Genomic DNA, 18387 nt, shown 5'->3' with positions numbered 1-18387 from the left:
TATATGATCCCTTCCTTGTTTTCTTCCTTTCATTGGTACCCCCTCCCATTTTTTTCTATATATTTATTTCTATTATTTCTACATATTTCTATACATTTATTATATGAATATTTATATAAATATGTATGTATTTACTATGTATGTTATTTACATATTCTTTTACATTACATATTCATGTATTTGCATATTCTTTTGTCTGATTTTGCATAGACTTGTTTTTGTCTTTATAGCTCTAGGATTTAGCACAAAGCTTTTTATATGCTAGGATCTTTAAAAATGCTTATTAATTATTAATTACTTGATTTCAATCCAGGTGGTAAGTAGTATGCTTCCAAATTCAGTGTCATTACTATTTTTTCTATAGCAGAGCTGAAAAGTTGAAGTTGTTCTCTAATTTGGGAGTTCTCAATAGTAGTAAAATCACAGTGTCTATTCCTATATTTTTCCCTCAAATGGTCTTCATCCAAATGCTTTCTGCCCTCTTTCCCTTCTAAATTTTATGACACTATACTAGTCTCTTGATATTATATGAGTCTAAAACGCTATTCATGCTACCATAAGGAGATCTTAATCATACAGATTTTTTAAGAGAAAGAACAGAGGGCAGCTAGATGGTATGGTGAATAGAGTACCAGCTCTGGAATCAGCAGGACTTGAGTTCAAATCTGCTCAGACACTTAACTATTTACTAGCTGTGTGACCCTAGGCAAGTCACATAGCCCCAATTGCCTAGCAAAAAATAAGTTAATTAATTAATTAAAATTAAAGAGAAAGAACAATATTTCAAATCTTTCTAAGTATTTAGATGGATCTCTTCAATATGAATCAGGTTGAACAAAGGCATTAAATAAGCATAGACTATTGTTCTAGATAAACATATACTACTATTCAGCTTTCTGTTTGCAGAACCTGAATCTTAAGGATGTTATAAATAGTATTCCCTGACTGAAAATGAGTTTTTCCTAATGGAGAAATACTAAATGAAGCAGAGGTAATAAGAAGGATAGGAAAGGAAACTATCACACAGAGTTACGAAGGGTATTTGGAATTTCCATGCTCAGGGATCATATGATGATTGTGTGAAGGAAAGGGAAGAGAAGAGATTTTATATGTTTATGGAAAGTATTTAAATGTATATAATATTTTCACAATTACTTGAGGTTACTCCTTTTATCTCACTCTGCTTAGCATTATAAGGTATTCCAAAATGTTATGTGTGCCCAGAGTCACATGCCAGGAGAGATAAGGATTAGGGAGGTCCCTTGAGAACTAATACATTCCATTACCATTTAAATCTATTCTGTCCCTTTTGAATCAGATAAACTCCTGCAGAGATATTTCAAATCATGTCTTATCTTCCCAAGTATTAGTGAGATCCATGTGGTCAAACTTGCCACGTTCTGTTTGGAAGGAATTCTATTCCCTCTATTTATTCTCTACTTTTTATAACCACAATAAATAAAGTGACCTTTTTCACTCATCACTCATAAAACTCCATCTTCTGTCTCTTTGTCTTTGTCCTGGCTGTCCCCCAAGCCTGTCAGCTAAAAAGCTACTTTCTACATGAAGCTTTTCCTGATTTACCAATGTGTGCATGTTTCTTCTGTTCAAAGAATGCAAGCTTGTTGTTTCATTTTTGTCTGTTTCCCAGGGCTTACCATGGCCTGGAATACACAATCTCATAATTAATACTTGTTGATTCAATGATTGATTTGTACATTTACATATAAACATCTGAAGTCATGGATTTGATTTCTGATGAGATTTTTCTCATCTAATCCCAGCATACTTACTGTGTATCATCACTACAGTTTATCTAATGTTTTTCATACTAGGTCTAAAGTCCTTGATTAACCAAGTTGCTTTCTCACCTGGTTAAGGTATCAGGGTATAACATCTAATCACTTCTTTAGACTAATTCCAGGCTGACTTCCACACTTATAACTGTAATTAGAGAGATTTGTGGTGACATGGCTCTACTTCAAGATGAATTGTTAGTAGTTCAATATCAGTGTAACAGGATGCTCAGTGTTAGTACTTCAGATATCTGTGTAGTATAAAATATTTAGCAATGACTTGGATAAAAACATAGATACTATCTTCATTAAACTTGCAGGTGACATTAAGGGGAAAGGAAGAGCTAACATATTAGATGAGAGAGTCAGGAACGCAATTCTTGACAGACTAGAACATTGGAAGTGAATCTTACAGGACGAAATTCAATAGGGTGAAATGTAAATCTTCTACTTGGGTAAAAAAAATCAACTTCACAAGTATAAGATTAGTGAGATCTGGAGAGAAAACAATTGTTCAAAGAGATATGGGGGTTTTCATGTACTTTAAGCTTATGATTCTTCAATCATATGTAATATGACAACCAAAAAATTAGTTTAAAGAAGAGAAGACTCAGGGGAGACTTGATAGTTGTATTCATACTTTTCACAGAATTAGAGATATGACTCTATTCAAGAGCTGGTCTTAACTTTCTCTATTAAAAGTGTGGAGAATAACATTGAGAGTGGAATTGTGAATGGATCCAGCCATTCTGGAGAGCAGTTCAGAACCATCCCCCAAAAGCTATCAAACTGTGCACCCTTTGATTTATCAATGTTTCCCCTGGAGTTATATCCCAAAGAGATCTGAAAGGGGGAAAAGGGACCCACATGTGCAAAAATGTTTGTGGCAGCCCTCTTTGTAGCGGCTAGAAACTGGAAACTAAGTGGATGCCCATCAGTTGGAGAATGGTTGGATAAATTGTGGTATATGAATGTTATGGAATATTATTGTTCTATAAGAAATGATCAGCAAGATGATTTCAGAGAAGCCTGGAGAGACTTAAATGAACTGATGCTAAGAGAAATGAGCAGAACTAGGAGATCATTATATACAACAACAACAAGATTATATCATGATCAATTCTGAGGGACATGGCTCTTTTCAACAATAAGATGATTCAGGCTAATTCCAATTGTTCAGCGATGAAGAGATCTATCTACACCCAGAGAGAGAACCGTGGGAACTGAATGTGGATTACAACATAGGATTTTCATTCTTTTTGTTGTTGTTTGCTTGAATTTTATTTCCTTTCTCATTTTCTCCTGTTTGATTTGATTTTTCTTAAGCAGCAAGATAATTGTATAAATATATATGCATATATTGGATTTAACATATATTTCTACCATGTTTAATATATATTGGACTATTTGCCATCTAGGAGACGGGGTGAGAGGAAGGAAGAGAAATTGGAATGCAAGGTTTTGCAAGGATTCATGTTGAAGAATTATCCATGCATATGTTTTGAAAATAAAAAGCTTTAATTAAAAATAAATAAATATAAGAATCTTGCAAAATAAAAAAATGTGAACAATAATACTTGGTAATATCTACATCATGGAGTAATTGTAAGGACAGATCAATCTCAAAGGACTATATAAATGTATTTGATTTTGTAAATCTTTTGTGAAGCTCATTTTTGTTTAAAGTGTTATTTTTGTTTTATTACATTAAAACTTAATGGTTCTGATATAGTTTAATCTATCTTCTTGCTTTAGTTAGTTTTTTTTTTTTTTTTAAATCTAGAAACCAAGGCCTAGAAAGCTTAGGTGAGACAGTTTGAATTTGAACATAAAACTTGTCTGACTCCAGGTCCACTGTTTTTTCCATTGTAATACATTTCTTTTCATACCTACTCTCTTCTCTGAGCTTAGAGGCCTTCATATGTAAAACAATGGAAATGGACTAAATCAATAATCTTTAAATTTCCTCTTAGCTCTAAATCACATTTTATGATCAAGAAATATGATACATATAGAATGTATTATAAATTTCAAGGTACCATATAAATGTAAATATTTTCTTATGAGTATCTGTATGTAAATTTATATACAGATAATTAAAAGTATAATACTGCTCCTATTGCTAGAAGTTGCCTCTAAATAATTATAGACTTCCACACTCCTACTCCTCTTCTTTGTATATCATATCTGCTACTTTCTGTCTCCCTTTTCTTCTATATGTGGGAAGTTTTCTACCTCCTTCTTTATTTCGATTAAAGACCTCTTAGTCAGGTGGGAAGTCTTAAATTTTGATATACCTTTTTTTCCTGGACTTAATTGGATTCCCTCCATTCCCGGCCAAGATACTATAATTTAAGCCTTGAGCCAGAAATCAAAATTTCTCTCTCTGTTATCTTCTTAATAAGTTACTACTCATTTTCCATATCTCTCTATCTCCTCTGAAGCATCTGCTTAGCAACAGTGATAAAAGTACCAACTATGTTTTTTTTGTTGTTGAGATCTCTGTAATGACTAGAAGTGCTTTTTAGATTCTCATTGGATATATAATTTCTCTCCAGTTGAATTGATAAACCAGAAGAATGGATTGGTCATATCTTATAGTGGTATACTTAAGAAGCCAATTACTGTCATTACAAAACTATTCCCCATCATTTTTATGAATTAATGGCTTTTGAAGACATCTGATGTATAAAATAAGGACATGCTTTTGGGAAATTCAGGAAATTATTGATAATATTTCAAGGGAAACTGGAAAGCTTCTACATCCTAAATTCACTTGGACAGAAAAATGGAAAACATTATTGATGAAAAAATCAACATAAATTAATTCTGTGTCTAAGTTTCTTTTAATAAATGTTGAGTCTATTTAGAACTTAGGAATAATACACTTAACAATAACCAAAATATATAAGAATAACCCTCTTTTTGAAGGAACTCATAATGTAATGGGGGAGAAAACAGGTAAACAGCTATGTATTGGTGATTGGTTGGTGTGAATTGGTGATAATCTCAGAAGGAAGACTAAGATTAAAGAATAAAGGGGAAGACTTGTTACAATAGATGGCACTTTGAAGGAAACAAGGAATGGAAACCAGTAGATGATGATGAGAAAGACAGGCATGGAGCATCTTAAGTCAGGAGGAGGTAGAGTATCATGAACAAGGAACAGCAATGAGGCTGAAATAACTAGATCTCAGTATACATAGATGGGGGCGAGTAAGGTTTAAGAAAGCTGGAAATGTAGGAAAGGGACATATTATCATGGATTTTAAAAGCTAAACAGAAATATTTTTATGTCTGAACTTGGAGGCAATAGGGAGCCACTGGAGGTGACAGAAGAGTGGGGTGACATGTCAGACTAGCATATTGGAAATACAAATTTGACAATTGAGTGGGGGATGGACTATACTAGGAAGAAACTTGAAGTAGGGAAACCAAGCAGTAGGCTATTGCATAACTTCAGGTGTGAGGTGATGAGGACATTTATCAGATTGATGGCAGTATTGGAAGAAATAAGGAGGTTTACATGAGAGCTGTTAAAAAGGTAGAAATGATTGTATTTGGCAACTAATTGGATTATGGAGAAGATGGGGAATGAGTAGTTAACAGATGGGTTCCCGTTCTATCAAAACTATCTTCTAGGACAGTATTGGAGAGTTGGAAGAATTGGTGCCTAACACAGTTTATAAGTAAGAGGAAGCATGATCTAGCAGTAGATCAACTTAGTCTTGAAATCAAAACAACTTGACCAGTTGTGCATGCATAGGCTGTATGACTTTGGTCAAGTTTTCTCATCAAAGAGCTCCCTATCCAATGAAATCTCAAGTCCAGTACATATTCTTAATAAAGCTTATCAAATCACTTTTTTTTCTTCCTTCCTTCTTTCCTTCCTTCCTTCCTTCTTCCTTCCTTCCTTCCTTCCTTCCTTCCTTCCTTCCTTCCTTCCTTCCTTCCTTCCTTCCTTCCTTCCTTCCTTCCTTCCTTTTTATCTTTGTGAGAACATCTCAATTAACTATTAAAGAATCAATCAAAAGATCTTCAACTAAATAAAAAGATTTTAAAAGTCATTGGAAAAAATGAAATGATGGCAAAGAAAAGGTCTATTCCAGTTAGCTGGGAAATTTAATTATGTTCTTCTGTATATAAGCATCTAGTTAGTTAGAAAGGGAAAGGATTCTAGAAATTGGACCATATGGCTTTCCAAAATATTTTTGAATAAAAGATAGGACAAAGCTATGGAAAAGAAAGAAGATATCAAACAATGTGATTGGCTCTTTAGGCTTCATGAAATTGCTTAAACAGAGGCTGAGGGAAATCTGACGCAAAGATCAGTTCTTTCCTTTCTCAGTGTCTGTCTATCCACAAACATTATAATGCAAATTGCTATTTCATTACTTAAACATTTCCAGTAAACTGAAATTTGCCTCAGCCACAAAGAGGCCAGGGATTAACCAAAGATATATATAAATGTAAAGTTAGGCAAAGAGCCCAATGCCTATCTAAATGTTAAGAATTCTCCTAACTTGAGGTTTGCAGCAATTGTGATCGAACTCATCATGGTTCCTTATATATTCCCTTAAGCTGAACCACATAGACCCAAGGGGTCATTATATTTTCCTCTAGCCCTAAAGTGAGCTAATTATTTTAACAAATAAAATGACACTATAAATAAAATGACAGGGGATAGCTTACATGACTTTCAAAGTTGATTCCATCTCTAAATTTATGATCCTCTGCTTTTTTGTTTTCTACTTTAGATTTAATTTTAACTCTTCTTTTGAAAATCACTGAAGGCCATAGAACATGGTAGAAAAATCCAATCAATTGTACTTTATTTGTCTGAAAATCTGGAGAATCCCACTGTTCTGTGTACATATGTGTCTGTGATCTGTATACATACAGTCATGTATATATATGTATGTATGTGTGCACAGATACACATACATATATACACACACATATACATAGCGCCATACATGCTTGTTCATGCAGTGTTAAAAAAAAAAAAAAAAGGTTGACCAAATAGTAATATCCCTGACTTATTCACTTTAAAGGCTTACAACTTCTTATTTTCACATTTTTCTTTATGAAGCATTTCAAATATTAATGATTCAATCACCAAAACAGTTTGCTAACTTGTGTTATATGATTAATATCTGACTCATTTTGTAAAACAAAATCCCATAAAAGCCTGAGATATTGATGCACTGTTAAGTAAGAAAAGGGAACCCACTATTTGAAGGGATTTTCTGGTGATTACTTTGAAGGCTAGGACAACAGTAGGCTGTCTGTGAATATTCTAGCTATTTTGTCATCCCTGATCTTTAGCAAAGCAATTATACTAATCTGCCTTCCCTCCTTGAACAGATGCCCAGTATATTTAATTTATTTTCTGTACTTAATCATCAATTCATCCTTCTTTTATTTTTTTGACTTTAAAATGAATTCTCGGTTTACTTTTAAAAAAAGAACCTAATAATATTAAACTCTAATCATATGACCTTACTGAATCTTCCAATCTCTATTAATATACATACACAAATTAAGTGACTGTACATAATATATGGTCTGTACTATTCTTAATATCTTCCTTTATAGTTAAAAGTCTTCCTTTATAGTTAGTGAAACTGAGATATAAAGACAGACTTGTCCAATGAAGCAATACTTGTCCAATGAAGCAATATTTTCCCAATTGTTGAGTCATCCAGCACTAATGCATGTGGTTTTAGATACTAGGTGATGCTTTCCAGCAGCAGGCTGGTACATCCTTCCAAATGAGCCTTTAAGAACATTTTCTTTAGGAGCTTACTTAGCTCGAAACGTTTACCCTGGCATTGTACTTGTGTGTTAGGTGAGAGGACACTATAGCTAACCAGCTCCACACCCCAGACTCTTCTTAAACCTGAATCAAATTCTTACCATGTGCCTCTGATATCTTTACTGCTCCAAGTAATAAAGGATGCTTTGGATTTCTATAGGAATCCATAGTTTAGAATTATAGGAAATAGCAATCAACATGATCACATTGTGAGGGGACAGGAAAACACATTGCATATACCAAGGAGAGCAAACAACTCAGTGGTCTTGGGTGTGATTGAAAAGGTTTTTATTAAAAAATTTAAAGAACCTTGATTATCAAACTAATGTAAGTTTAAACTTTATTCTTTGGCAGGGGAAATAAGCAGAAGGTTTTTGAACAAAGGAGTGACTTGCCAGAACAAAAATTAAGGATAATCATTCTGGCAATAATGTGAAGGACAGATTAGAACTGGGAGAGCAAAATTCAAATAATCAGCATTAGAAAAAGTATTATTTGATATAACTTTTGATAGTCTGAGCCATCACAAGATCTTGAAGTGCCTCTAAACAGAACATCCAGAAGAAGCCTTATAGGAGTCACTTCTCACTCTGCCACTAAACTATCCTAATTAGGGAGGACTCACATAACCCACTATATTTAGTCGATCCCCAAAACCTTGATTATGCTTCTTATTTCACCTCCTCCCTCTTCTCCTACTTTGCATCTCTAGCATCAAACAAACTTCTATATAGCTTCTGGAAAGGACATGCAACATGACTATCCTATGGCTCATGTACCATCTCTGTGACTTCTTAGATTAAGATACTCATCTCAGCCCAGTTTCCTCCTATATAGAGAGAATTATATAGTCTTATATATGTGAGGTATAAATATAAATATGTAAGGTATATGTGTATATATATATATAATAAATGCATGCAAGTGTATTTTTGTCTATACATGTATACATGCACACACATTTTTTTAGTCCCTTTAATTCAGGGATAGTCTTTCTTTTATATCAAAATAAATTAATCAATAAAATTTATTAAACACTTATTATCTGTAGGCACTGTGCTAAGAGATGGAGATACAGTCCCTCCCTTCAGGAGACTACAGTCTTATGAGTTTACAATGCATAGTACCTACCAAACAAGAACTTAATAAATAATATAATATAAATTAATAAATATTAATAATAAAAGCATTCACAGTTGTATGTTTTATTTATTCTAAATCTCTAAAAATCAACAACATGCATTAGCTTTCGTTATCACTTGCCTAGAATATTGCAATAGCTTCCTAACATGTTTTTCTACCTCCATGTTCTCCAAGTTCTAGAACCTGTCCTTCACATTATTGCCAGAATGATCATCTTTAATTATTGTTCTGGTCATGTCACTCCTTTCTTCAAAAACCCTCTGTTTATTTCCCCTATCCAAAGAATAAAGTTTAAACTGACATTAGTTTGATAAGAAAGATCTTTTAAATTTTTTCATAAATACCTTTCCAACCATACTCAAGTCAATTGAGTTGTTTGGTCTCCTTGATATATCCCATTATGCTTTTCCTCCCCCTAGCATGGTGATCATGTTGATTGCTGTTGCTTATAATTCCAATTCATCTCTATCTATAGAAATCCAAATCATCCTTTATAACTCAGTTGAAATGTAATATTTTCTATGTAGCCTTCCATGAACTTTTCCAAGGAGCTTTTTCTCTTAGACTTCACACAGCACTTGTTTGGTCCCTAGTCATGAGAAAGCTCTTGTGCTTGCCACAGCCAATACCTCTACATGTACATTTGTTTTTAATTTCCTACTTTTCCCGGCAGATCCCCATCTCCCATCATTTTCACTCTCTTTAAAATCTTAAATCTCTCCTTATATGCTAGTTCTGTCTCTTTTGTTTACAAAAATCTCTTTGAATCCTGCATCCCTGAAAAAACCTTTCAGTAGATCCTATCATGCTATATAAGCTATCGTTTTCTGTCTCTCCTTTTGTGCAAATGCCTTAAAATGTGTCTCCATTGCTTTTCTATCATTTTCTCTTAAACTCTTCTCATCATGGCTTCCAACCTTATTCAAGTGAAACTGTCTTCTTCAAAATTATCAATAATCTCTTAATGGAAAAATTTAATGGCCTCTTCTTGCACATCATTCTTGTGACAGCTTGAAGTGCTTGACATGCTTGACGATCTTTTTTTTTTTTTTTTTTTTTTTTGCTGCATATTCTCTCTTCTGCTGATTTTTATGATTCTGCTTTCTCTGAGTTCTACCGTTACCCATCTGACTGCTCTCTCTCTCTCTCTCTCTCTCTCTCTCTCTCTCTCTCTCTCTCTCTCTCTTTTTATTTTGTTTGCTGGATTTTTCTCTATGCTGCACTCACTAATTCTAGATGTCCCCCAAAATTCTGTCCTGGGTTATTTTCTCTTTTAGATCTATACCCTCTTCTTGATGATTTCATCTACTTTCATGGATTAAATTATCTTATCATATATCAGTGATTCCCTGATCTTTTCATCCCAAACTTAGTTTTTCTCATACATTCAACACCACATGTCTTTTGTCCATTTCAAATTAAACATTTCATAAGCCTCTCAAACTCAACATGCTCTACAAACTCATTATCCTTTCTCTCCTACAATCTCCCTTTCTTTTCAACTTCTCTATTACTATTAAGGGCACCAACATCTTTTCAGTTGGTTAAGTTTATAACCTTGGTATTATTTCCAGCTCCCCATATCCAATCAATTAGCAAGTTTTGTCATTTCTTTCCAACTTCTTTCATATATGTCCCATCTTTATTCATAAAAATGCTCCATTTGCATCTCTGTTTATAGCCTCTTGCCTGGACAAGACTGGAAGAAAAATTATTAGTTCTTTCTATAGAAGAAGAGAGTTTGGACATAGGGGTAAGTTTTAAGTGGAAATAGTAGTTCTGTTTTGAGCACATTGGATGTAAAATGCCTAGTTCAAATTCAAATATTAATAAAATAACAGGTTATTGTCACAGTGTTATAATAATTTATTAATTTGCATAATATTATGTTGTGATATTAATTTATCTTGGAGATATCTGCTCAAAAATGATGATAAAACTAATGAAACTACCAAAAGAAAAATTTCATAGTAAGAAGAGAAGATAGTTTAGGATTAGAGCCTTGGGGGACTTCCCACAGTTAGATAACAGGATATAGATGATGATGATCAAACAAAGAAGATTCTGATGAAGCAGTCAAATATGTAGGAGGAGAACAAAAATATAGGCAATATCATGAATATCCAATGCAAAGTTAAGAGGCAGAGGGTATTAAAAACACTGTCAACTGTTGCAGAGAGAGCAAGAAGGATGAAGATGGTTAAAAAAAAAAAAAAAAAGGTTTACAGATTTGGCAATTAAAAGATCCCTTAATCATTATGAGGAATGCATGTTACATAATTTAAAAGTTGCATAAATACAAATTCTTGGACTCGTGTGGCCCTTGCTTGTAGAATTAAGATTGGAAAGGGTGTTAGATAGTAATCTAGTACAAATATTTGTTGCAGATAAAGAAACTGAGATTGAGAAGTTAAGTGACTTTCCAGGGTCAGACAATTATTAAGAATCAAATTTTTTATGTTATTTAATAGAGGAATTTGAATACATCTCTTCCTGGCTCCAAATCAACATCCTACATACTATAACACACTACCTCCTTTAAGTTATTGTTGTTGTTATTACTATTATCTCCTTACTATATATGGTATTTTCCCTAAACATAGGGGTAATGAATAATTTTTTCTCAATGTTTGGCATAGAGCTTTATGTATTAAGTATTTGATAAATCACAGAATATTAGAGTGCAAAAAAATCTTAGTGACAATGTAGTTCAATCTGTTCCTGACCTAGAAGCCCTTCTGTGATACTTCCCAAACAACCAGTTGTTTTTTCAAAAGTCTACCTGAGGATCATTAAGGAGAACAGATTCATCTACCACTCCCTTGAGTACCTTATACCATTTTTAGACAGTTCTAATGGTTAGGCACTTTTTCCTTCTTTAAGGACTAATTATGCCTACTTTTTATTTCTACCCATTTCTCTTAGTTCTATCCTCTGAGAACAAGCAGAGGACAACTTCTGAGTTCATAGAATCATATATCTAGAACTTGAAGAGATCTCAGAGGAACACAACTTTTCAAATGTAGTCCTTGGTTTGCTAGCTTCCCTTGTCTTTTCTATTTTTGGTAAAATACTTACTGTTCCTTCTACTTATCTATATTTTCTTATCTCAGCATCATGGTTACCTTCTCTTCTCTTACCTTTTCTATATATGATACACACACACATGTAGATATACACAGATACATAGATAGCACATTGTAATGAAATGCATATATGTATGTGTATATATTTATACACATATACATGTATAATATATGCACACATGTATATAGATAAATAGATTATAGTATAGATATATTTGTCAAATGTATGGTAACTTTTAGTTGATTTATAAGAACATCCGATTAATCAAAAGATACAATTTACCACCTATCCTGAATAAGTGGGAATTTATATTATTTGCGTGTGTATGTTCAAAGAACAGGAACAATACAATTTCAGTTAACCTGTTCCATAAAGGAAACCTCAAGAATATCAGTGTTCCACACTCTAGTTGTTTTTATTGTGTTATTATTAAGTGTTTTTAAATCTCATTTAAATGAATGTTTGCATTTATTATATTTTTAGAAGAAAGAGATAGATAATAAAATAACAAATATATAGTAGGATTTAATGACCAGCAATCAAGATATGCTTTTGGATCATTACATAATTTGTCTTGTCTGTTATCCTTCTATATTGGGGTGGAGAATATCTGGCGCACAGGCCTTATATAGTCCACAAAATGATTTGGTCTGACCCTGCCAAGGTCACTATCAATGATGAACCAAAAAGCTCCCATTGCTTGAGTTTTTAAATTGATAATTTTGTATGGCCCCTGAATGATGTTATAAATACCCAAATAGCCCTTGGCAGAAAAAAGGTTCCTTACCCCTCTTCTATATCTACACTCTTTTAGAATACTGTCTGGTTGCTATTCAAAATGATGAAATTGAAGCAAAACCCTGAAACAGAAAATAAAGTTTGTCATACTTGATTTGTCCATGAGGTAGAGTCATGTAGTTTGAAAGATTAGGTTGAGATAAATTAAAGCAGCACCAGCTAGATCTGAAATCATTCCAGTTAGTTAGGGTCTTGTTTCCATAGTGCTGCATTCATCATTTTTTTTTTTTTTGCAATAGTCTATCACTTACCAATATCCCTCCAAGGAACATTTTTGAACTTGGGAACGACAATTTTTTAAATTCATGGTTATCAATACTCAGCTTTTGTCTTGCTACCCACCAGATATTAAATAGATGTGTTGTTGCTAATCTTATCATTTTGGCTTCTAAGGGAACTGTTCATTAGAGAAGAAGAATGTTCTTGCATTTCATTTTTTAAAATTTCATTTAGTTTTGTCATTCACACATTCGTAAAGTTTTAATAATACTATTATTTGAAAGCAGAGGAGCTTTTACTTTGTGGAAACTGGGCTGGATTTGGCCTAAGGAATTAAGTAGAGTTGGACAGTTGGCAAGGTACTTAAAAGGCCCATTTCTGGATCTCATTTCAAAACACATCTAATTGACAAGATATCTCAGCTTTTGAGACCCTGAGGTCATTAGGACCAGTTTTCCTGATGGATAGTGTTCACTCAATAAATGCTTGTTAAATTATTGATTGATTAATCAATTGATTAATCTACTCTTTAGAAATGCATGCATATGTGTGTGTGTGTTTAGAAAATAGTAGATTTAGATGACCTAGATTTATAACATTAGAGAGATATAATTCCTATCTTCTAGAGCTTTAAAATAATTTAAAATCAGTGAAAAAAATCTTTCTCAGAGTATACTTCCTTCTTCTTCTTCATAACACATATTCATGCTTCATACATCTCTCAAATTCACTCTCTGTTGACATGTCTGTAATACCATATCCTTCTTTGTAGTTATAGGTTAGAACAGTTCAAAATCATGTAACCTATAAACCCTGAAAACTGCTTTAGATTTTGTTTTCTTTTCTTTTTTAAGGAACTCCTGTTGAAGAAAATCCCTTCCTCTGAAAACTAACTGCTCTGCAGCTTTTAGCCTTAAAATGTCTCTTACGAGCAATAATGAATTGAACCAGCTACACCAGTGAAAGAACTCTAGGAGATGACTATGAACCATTACATAGAATTCCCAATCCCTATTATTTGTCCACCTTCATTTTTGATTTCCTTCACAGGCTAATAGTATACTATTTCAGAGTCCAATTCTTTTTGTACAGCAAAATAACTGTTAGGACATGTATGCTTATATTGTATTTAATTTATACTTTAACATACTTAACATGTATTGGTCAATCTGCCAATACATGGTAGGAGGGGATGGGGGAAAGAGGGGAAAATTTGGAACAAAAGGTTTGGCAATTGTCAGTGCTGTAAAATTACCCATGCATATAAACTTGTAAATAAAAAGCTATAATAAAAATATATCTCCTAAGGAATTGAGATATTAATGACTTGCTCAAAATCACATACTCTATGTCAGAAGCAGGATTTGAATCTATATCTCCTTGATACCAAGGCTGGTTCTCTGTTCACTATGTTAACCTAGATCTTTTACATATCATCTGGGGATATCCTCCCAACACAATTTGAGGATAATTTCTCCAATGAATAATGAACCCCAAATTCAAGATACTCTATTAGATATTCCCCTTTCCCTATCCTAAAATATTCCTTAAGACTAGTTCAAAGTCCTTACGGTATACTACCATCCCCTCCCTCCCCCAAATCTCAGCTCTTCTATTAATTTTAAATTAAATTAAAATTTTTCTGGCAATCAAAAAACTAGTTTCACTTCTCTTATGCTTCCTCTGCCATTGAGGACAAATAGGGAAAAAAACCCTTAATATGAATATCCACAGTCAAGCCAAACAAATTCTCTCATATACCTCTATCAGATGATGGGCAATATTGCTTCATCAATGATCTTCTGTAATCATGGTTGATCATTGCATTGATCAGTTACTCTTCAATCTTTCAAAGATGTTTAATGTCTTTACAATGTAATTGTTACTTTATAACAGAACTTATAATAGTTCTTTTCATTTTACTCTACAACAATTCATACAAGTCTTTCATATTTCTTTGAAACTGTCCCTTTCACCTTTTTTACAATAAAAATTCTTTCATATTTTATGCCACAGTTCAACCATTCTACAGTTGATTGTTATGCCCTTAGTCTTCAAAATGACTGACTATATCTTTGTATATATTGGTTCTTTTCTTCTTTAGTTGAGTTCTTGTAGTATAGGTTAGTAGCTCCATCAATATATTTAATTTTAATAGTCAGAAGACATTATTAACTCAAACTAAAATCATTTTATAAAATAAGATAGAAAAATAGCAACAAAATATTCTTCCATTAAACATGGGGCAAACCCTCCCACAAATACAGTGCATCAGTGAGAAGTGTGGACATACTGGAAATATGCACACCTAAGGAACACATGTAGCCAAATTATATTTAAGGAAAGGCAGCTTATGCTGTCAATACTACAGATTACTGATTCTTTGTATTCTGGTGATGTCATTGAGTTACTCCACTATGTTTCTTTGCTGCATATGTAAAGACAATTTAGGCTATATCTACTGTCTTCCCCTTATTCTTCAAGAAAGAATTGATGCCATTCTCTCTTAGCTTAAAGTATATATAAAGTTGTTTTTTTTTTTTCCCAAACGTTTTTAGGAATAAAAAAAGCAAACAATTTACAAAGGGTGGTCATATCACACAAAAATATAGGTCCAACACTATATAACTAATTGCCAAATATTTATTGAATACTTACTGTGTGGCAGATAATGCAACAGGCAATGGAAATACAAAGATAAAAGGGATCCATCTCTGACCTCATTAACCTTTCAGGTAAATGGTATGTGTATATATAGACATACATTAAGCCCATACAATGTAGATATAAGGGAATGTTGGGTAGGAAAGCATTAGATTTAGAGGAGGGCAGAAAGGTTCTTATATAATAGGAAGTACCTGACGTCAGTCTTGAAGGAACTTTAGGATTCCGAGAAAAATACATTCCAAAAGGATAGAATTCATTCCAGGAATAAGTTATAAAATCAATATAGACAAGGGATAGAATTGTCATGTAAGGAACTTAGAGAAAGCCAGTTTAATGGAAGTATGTGAGGGATAGAACTATGTAATAAGTCTGAAAAGATAATTGGGATCATGTTGCGAAGACCTTTAAATGCCAGAATAGATCTCAGAAGTGAAAGGTAAACACTGGAATTCAATGAATAGAAGGGTGACAAGGACAGGCCTATATGTTAGATCCCTTTGGTGCATTTTTATGCACAAAGTGTTGCTGATTTTTAATCTAGCTTGTTGCCTTCATTTAATCTAAGGGCATCTAATCTAATCTCTGTTCCCATTATCCAAATACCAAATACTCATAGAATATAAAACAAATGCTGATAGTTTAAGGCAACTATCAGGAATCTAGGACCACTGGAAAAAAATATGATGAATTTTTATGAAAACAGAAATGATTGAACTGATGTTGAGTGGGAACCAGGAAATGAGCAGGACCAGGAGATCATTATATATTTTAACAACAATACCATATGATGATCAATTCTGATGGACCTGACAATCTTCAGAAATGAGATGAACCAAATCAGTTCCAATGGAGCAGTAATGAACCGAACCAGCTACACTCCGTGAAAGAACTCTGGGAGATGACTAAGAACCATTACATAGAATTCCCAATCCCTCTATTTTTGTCTGCCTGCATTTTTGATTTCCTTCACAGGCTAATTGCACACTATTTCAGAGTCCAATTCTTTTTGTACAGCAAAATAACTGTTTGGACATGTATACTTATTTTTTATTTAATTTATACTTTAACATATTTAACATGTATTGGTCAACTTGCCATCTGGGGGAAGGGGTGGGAGAAAGGAGGGGAAAAATTGGAACAAAAGCTTTGGCAATTGTCAGTGCTGTAAAACTACATGTGCATATAACTTGTAAATAAAAAGCTATAATAAAAAAAAAAAGTAAACCACATTAAAAAAAAATAGAAATGATTGTTGGACTATTTACACCACTGCCTGTTTCTCCCTTTTCTTTTTCTACTTCAGCCTCTTCTTTCTTTCTTTCTCCCTTCCCCTCTCTCTTACACATACACACACACATAGATAAATATATACCCAGTTTTGTTTTTTTGTTTATTTTTAATATTTTTTCCAATTTCATATAAATTTTTAATGCCTGGTTGTTTTTTAAATTTTGAGTTCCAAATTCTTTGCTTCTATCCTTCTATTTCTCCCTCCCTATGAAACCACAAACAATTTTATATAGGTTATACATGTACAGTCATGCAAACATTTCATTATTAGTCATACATACATTGTTTCATAATAATTTTTTGCTCACAAAAGGGTTTTAGATATGAGTGGTCAGCACAAGTAAACATATAACTTTAGTTTGCTTTGGTTGAAATACATCCCTCTCCCCGAGGAAATTACAAATTAAAATCGATGTTGGTATAGTTCCTGAAGGGGGTAATGACTAATAAACATGGCCAGTCAAGTGCTAGAAAATCCTTTATATTACTAAGAACTTTATCTGGTTTTGCCTCCTTTCCTCTGTTCTTTTTTATTGTAGCATTCTGCTCGATTAACATGAAGACTGTAATGGTACATACTGCCAGATGGCAAAAAATAGAAAAACTCAGCTTGGGCTCTAAAAGAGGCTTTAGTGTTTGGAGAGCCAGAATTCTGTGAGGGTTCACTTATTGTCTGTGGAAGAAAATATACACTAATAATAATAATACACCCCCAACCCTGCCCTAACAGGTAGAACTCCCAGCCCCCAGCTCTGAACTTTCATTGTCTTTAGGAGCAGTTGATTTTTGGAGCCAAACTCACTGTGAGATGCTCTGACAAGACAGCCTGAAGACTTCCAGGTCCTGAAAGCTGCTTTGTGATTCAAATAGCCTTCCTTCCTTAGCAAACTGAGCTCCCCTTAGGATTACAGGAAAGGAGGCTGAAAAGGAACTTGTTACTAGGGAAGAATCTTTGACAGCCAAGATCCAACTCACAACTGTTCATTGTTCCCCATTGTTGCCAAACAATGAAGCTCTAGTCTTTCTAGAGCCTGCAGCTTTTATATTTAATGTATCAAACAAACCTCAGAGGATGGAGAAAATTGTTCCATGTAGGCTAACCATGTAAACAATAAAGAGCCTAAAGGTCTTTCATTTTCATTGTTCAGAGAAAACCGCATCATCTTCAGAGGATCGTTTAACTATAAAGCCAAGGCAAAGTTAGGGCACAGTATCTCTGAAGCACTTTCATAAGACTAAGGAAAATCTTTTTTTCCCTTATAGAATAGCAAAACTTAAGAGATGCCTTTCTGGAGAATTTGCTGAGGATATGGGGTTTCTATGGATGTAGCGAGTTCATCCAAACATAATTAAAAATGGGGGATTAGAAAGCTTTACTACACACTTTACTCACTTCTATTATATTTGACTTTTAATTATATTTTTTTCTAAGTGAATTTCTAATTAGCTAATACATCAAATAATGGTCCAGGATTAACTTGGGCCTTGATGGACCATTGAATTTCAACAAGCTAAGGTGGGTAGGGGAGAGCAATTCCAAGTACAAAAATGTTTATAGTTCAGAGGTAG

The sequence above is a fragment of the Antechinus flavipes genome, chromosome 3 (assembly GCF_016432865.1).
Source record: "Antechinus flavipes isolate AdamAnt ecotype Samford, QLD, Australia chromosome 3, AdamAnt_v2, whole genome shotgun sequence".
NCBI lineage: Eukaryota > Metazoa > Chordata > Mammalia > Dasyuromorphia > Dasyuridae > Antechinus > Antechinus flavipes.
This window is presented reverse-complemented; position numbering follows the sequence as displayed.